Source organism: Pseudorca crassidens, chromosome X (assembly GCF_039906515.1).
Source record: "Pseudorca crassidens isolate mPseCra1 chromosome X, mPseCra1.hap1, whole genome shotgun sequence".
Taxonomy (NCBI): Eukaryota; Metazoa; Chordata; class Mammalia; order Artiodactyla; family Delphinidae; genus Pseudorca; species Pseudorca crassidens.
In genome coordinates, this window is record NC_090317.1 from 53,129,399 (window position 1) to 53,135,398 (window position 6,000).

The window sequence follows — 6,000 nt, forward strand, 5'->3', positions numbered from 1 at the left end:
ATCAGCTACATACGTATTCCAAATAATCAGGAACTTACTTTTCCATCAGATCAGTCAAAATTAGAAGACAGTTCTTATTTCATCTTATAAATAATAATTGCTATAGGTTATCACATATCCACCATTTAAACATAGAAAAATATGTGGCTATCATTAATGTTATTCACCAGAAAATGAATGGTATCAGCCACTTTCAATTCCTGAAGATAAGGAAAACACTAATGGTTGGATTCATTTTTATTTTCCAAAACTTTCTATGTGTTCCAAAACTCTGTAAATCCAGGAGCAGAGAATAGTCTAGAAAATGGTGATTCTCTTCCAAGTCTATCTTTTTATTACCTTGAAAAATATCGTTTCAGGGCTTCCCTGGTGGCGCAGTGGTTGAGAGCCTGCCTGCCGATGCAGGGGACACGGGTTCGTGCCCTGATCCAGGAAGATCCCACATGCTATGGAGTGGCTGGGCCTGTGAGCCATGGCCATTGAGCCTGTGCATCCGGAGTCTGTGTTCCGCAACGGGAGAGGCCACAACAGTGAGAGGCCCATATACCGCCAAAAAAAAAAAAAAAATATATATATATATATCATTTCAAACATTTGGGACACTGTCTTAAACTGATAGTTAACATTTACTGTATATGTATCATATTTTTCTCCCAAAATTAAAACCTCTTGAGAACAGGAGCCATGTTATTTACTTGTTTTTCTTATTTAGCACTGGGGAAAAACACGAGGTTTATTAGTTCCTCAAAAAAAAAAAAAGCATTGGACTTGCAATATACTAAAGAAAAAGAAATCCCTCTGTATTCATAAAAGCATACTCTGCTATGGATGCATAATCACATGTGTCCTAAAGATGCAGTACACTGTTGAAATGATTAAAAATTGTCTCCATATAATATAAGTATTATTATTATTTAAATCTGAGCATTGAATCTAAAAAGAGATACCTCTTGTATGCCAATGATAATGGTGAGCTAACATTTACTACTGCCAGGGAAAATGGTAAGCATTTTCAGGTATATTTCATTTAATCCCCTTAAATATTTATGAGACAGATGTAATTATCCCCATTTTACAATTTTAAAAAAATGAGTCAGAGAGGTTATGTAACTTTTACAAATCTTTCAGTTAGTAAGTGGTAGAACTAGGCTTCAAAGTGTACACTTTCAATGTCTATACTATATTGCCTTTTCAGTTATGTAATACACTGGATGAGAAGAACTCAGGTCATACAGTTGGACTGATTATAAAGAACTGAAGTCTTGCACAATAGCACAATAACCTGATTCCTCAAGTACCAAATCTACTCAATATTTTGTCACACATCTAGCAGAAGAACCTTATTATACAGTTCTCTATCAAATAGTGACAGTAATTTAGTACGTTACTAAAATAATACCTGATACTAATTTAGTGTCTTACTAGAATAATATCTTTTTCAATAGAAAAAAAAGAATGCAGTTCTTCAAAACTCTATGATCCAAGGATCAACTTTAAACCTAAGCAAACATAACTCAGTAATATTCTTTGCTGGTTTCAATTACTTGTGTGCAGCTCTGCCACTTTCATTCCATTATTACTTGAGATTCCATCTGTAGAAACGACATCTGTTTCCCTGTAGCCACAAAGAAAATGTATCCACGTGTTCATATAAACACTTTGAAGCAGGGAATACATTATCACAGTGAATACAAGCTGCGATTGAAGCAGTGACATCCATAAGAATATGTGATACAAAAATTAACTCTGATTTCCCAATAGAATATGATGATTTTATTGCTACCATTGATTTTCAAAGTATTTCATATAGATTAACTTAAGATATAGTCTTGGGCTTCCCTGGTGGCGCAGTGGTTGGGAGTCCGCCTGCCGATGCGGGGGGCACGGGTTCATGCCCCGGTCCGGGAGGGTCCCACATGCCGCGGAGCGACTGGGCCCGTGAGCCATGGCCGCTGAGTCTGCGCGTCCGGAGCCTGTGCTCCGCAATGGAGAGGCCACAGCCGTGGGAGGCCTGCGTACAGCAAAAAAAAAAAAAAGATATAGTCTTGACAAAACATTGCTGATGCTGATGAGTCAGCTCCAAAGAACATGAGAATCATTTCAAATTTGTGGCATTAAAATATAGTTTTCACAGTAAATTGAGGACTAAGTAAACATAAGTAAAATACTTTGGGCAAAGAGCTAACTAGGATTATCCTTTGGTTTAGGTCATATATCAACTGTATGCTTACCTTACATATCTATACTAATTCCATAAAATCTTTCATTTGATGAAAGTAGCAAGTGTGAGATTCACAAGTGACCAGTAGTAGAATCTTAAAATTCAGCTAACAAAAGAAGTAATTGAAATTAAAGATATAAAACTTAAAAGGGACAAATCTGAGTTCTCTTATATATGTCTAGGTAGATTCCATATAACATGTATTACTGAGAAGTAAAACTATTCCCCAGAAGGTTCTGGATTAACTAAGCACTGAAGGGCATTTGAAGAAAAAACCTGTTAGGGAAGGGATCAAGGTGACAATGGTGTATGAACCACATAAACGTTAGGAATTCTGATATCATTTTTGAGGTTGCTATTTAGAACCATTATGAGAATAAGTATTATATAAGTGCACTGATGTATAAAAAAGTTAGACAAAACTTGAAAGCAATCACTTTCTGGGACAGATTTCTTAAATATCATGACACCCAGCAGTAGTGCTACAGTACTTTAAGCTATGATTCCACACTGCCAGATATGCCATTATTGTAACATTGACATGGTATGTTAGATAGGGTAGGAAAAGTTTATTAAAATTATAAAAGTTGGTTGATATTTCCTCAGATTTAAAATATAGTCTATTTTTATTGGTTTAGCACAAATGCAAGGACACTTCATTGGACAGATGGAATAACAAGAATCTGAGGTTTTTGGCCTGCAAAGTCTTACAAATCATATTAAGTATGATGATCTAGAGTGTTTTAATTACAGAAATAATACCCATAGCCTGGGAGTCTTCAGATTCTTCAAGCATATTAGAATGCTCAGAGTGACTGGTGAGCAGAGCGAAATCTCCCATGGGCACTACCAGCTGGGTGGTGGTGAGGCTCAGTGGTATAGATCAGGAGAACAAGGTGAATGGGGAGAAGATATAAGGGGAGAATCATATGAATGATAGGGATGATACGAGATACAGGACCATTATCATGATAGTCAAAATTATAATAGTATAAACAATAAATGTGGTATAAAACTCCAATAAAATTTTTTAGAATAAAATCATATTTTCCAAGGTTGTTGGACAGAGGCATTCTGAAGTTTTTTATAAGGTAGAGCAAGCTTGGAAGTGGGGACAAGTGGATGGATGGAGCCTGCTTCATTGGTAGGTGGCAGAGAGTACACACTAAAATAATGTCACTCATTGGCTACTTTCCCCGTTTACATCATGTTTTGTTTTAATGGTGTCTTACCTAATGGTTTTTAAGCAAAATCTCAGGAGTCACTTATCGTATTTTAAAATTGTTTAAAATTCTAAAGTAGAAACTACCACACCACTGTAAAGCAATTATACTCCAATAAAGATGTTAAAATAACTCTAGATAACTTACTCAGTGGGAGGAAACATATTCCTCTTCCCCCCCAGCTACACATATGCTGCCACTGTTCTTCAAGTTCAAGCTATCCACACAGCCAAGAATTGTCCTCTTAGATAACTAAACCAGGCTGAAATGACAGGTGGGACTGTCACATGGATGGACTTGGAACTTACACCTGGAACTCCAGAACTCTATACCAGCTGAACAGTGTACCTAAGTAATTTATTTAACTGTGCAATAATGTGACCCCACCATCTTAGGTGACTATATACTTTGAATTTCATATAACATCATTGTAGAAGGTTTTTGCTCAAGTATTTTGTCTCTATCCCTAAACCACCAAAAGGCACACACACACACACACACACACACACACACACACACACACACAGGAGTACGGGGATAAGAGGTTTTGTATGTGTTTAACTCTCCATGCAGAGATTGACAAAAATCAAATGCAGAATTGCATCCTATTAATGGTTGAATTACAACACAAGTTGAACTTCCAGCCTCTCATGGTGTCTGCTGTTAAAGGGAAAGAAGAGTATCCTGAAAATTGGAATGGGAAGTGTGTAAAGACCCTGATGGGAGACCTTCAAGATGGCGAGGACTAAGACATGGAGATCATCTTCCTTACCAGAAATACTTCAGAAATACATCTACATGTGGAACAACTCCTACAGAACACCTACTGAACACTGGCAGATGACCTCAGACTTCCCAAAAGGCAAGAAACTCCCCACGTACCTGGGTAGGGCAAAAGAAAAAAGAAAAAACAGAGACAAAAGAATAGGGACAGGACCTGCACCTCTAGGAGGGAGCTGTGAAGGAGGAAATATTTCCACACACTAGGAAGCCCCTTCACTGGTGGAGACGGGGGTGGCAGGGGGGAAACTTCAGAGCCGCAGAGGACAGCACAACAGCAGCGGTGCAGAGGGCAAAGCAGAGAGATTCTCCCACAGAGTAGAGGTGTTGACCAGCACTCACCAGCCTGAGAGGCTTGTCTGCTTACCCACCATGGTGGGAGGGGACTGGGAGCTCAGGCTCTGGCTTCAGAGGTCAGATCCCAGGGAGAGGACTGGGGTTGGCTGTGTGCACACAGCCTGAAGGGGGCTAGTGCACCACAGCTAGCTGGGAGGGAGTCCAGGAAAAAGTCTGGAACTGCCTAAGAAGCAAGAGACCATTGTTTCGGGGTGCACGAGGAGAGGGGATTCAGAACACCACCTAAACGAGCTCCAGAGACGGGTGTGAGCTGCAGCTATCAGCCCAGACACCAGAGATGGGTGTGAAATGCTAAGGCTGCTGCTGAAACCAACAAAAAGCCTGTATGCAAGCACAGGTCACTATCCACACCTCCCATCCCAGGAGACTGTGCAGCCTGCCACTGCCACTGCCAGGGTCCCGGGATCCAGGGACAACTTCCCTGGGAGAACACAGGGCCTGCCTCAGGCTGTTGCAATGTCACGCTGGCCTCTGCCATTGCAGGCTCACCCCACATTCCATACACCTCCTTCCCCCTGGCCTGAGTGAGCCAGAGCCCCCTAATCAGCTGCTACTTTAACCCTGTCCTGTCTGAATGAAGAAAAGATGCCCTCAGCCAACCTAAACTAAGAGGTGGGGCCAAATCCAAAGCTAAACCCCAGGAGCTGTGCGAACAAAGAAGGGAAAGGGAAATTTCTCCCAGCAGCCTCAGGAGCAGTGGAATAAATCTCCACAATTAACTTGATGTACATTGTTGCATCTCTGGAATCCATGAATAGACAATGAATCACCTCAGAATTGAGGTGGTGGACTTTGGGAGCAACTGCAGACTTCAGGGTTGCTTTCTACATCTAATTTGTTTCTGGTCCTATGTTTATCTTAGCTTAATATTTAGAGTTTATTATCATTGGTAGATTTGTTTATTGATTTCATTGCTCTCTTCCTTTTTTTAAAAATATATATATATATATTTTTTTCTTTTTCTCTTTTGGTGAGTGTGTATGTGTATGCTTCTTGGTGTGATTTGGTGGTCTGCATAGCTTTGTTTTTACCATTTTCCTAGGGTTCTGTCTGTCCCATTTTTGTTTGTTTGTTTTTTTAGCATATATTTTAGCACTTGTTATCATTGATGGATTTGTTTTTGGTTTGGTTGCTCACTTCTTTCTTTTTAATTACTTTTAATTTTTTAAATTATTAATAGTTTTTTTATTTTAATAAGTTTATTTTATTTTTTCTTTCTCTCTTTCTTTCTTTCTTTCTTTCTTTCTTTCTTTCTTTCTTTCTTTCTTTCTTTCTTTCTTTCTTTCTTTCATTTTTTCTCCCATTTCTTCTCAGCTATGTGGCTGACAGGGTCTTCATGCCTGGGTGTCAGGCCTGTGCCTCTGAGATGGGACAGCCAAGTCCAGGATGTTGGTCCACTAGAGACCTACCAGCTCCACA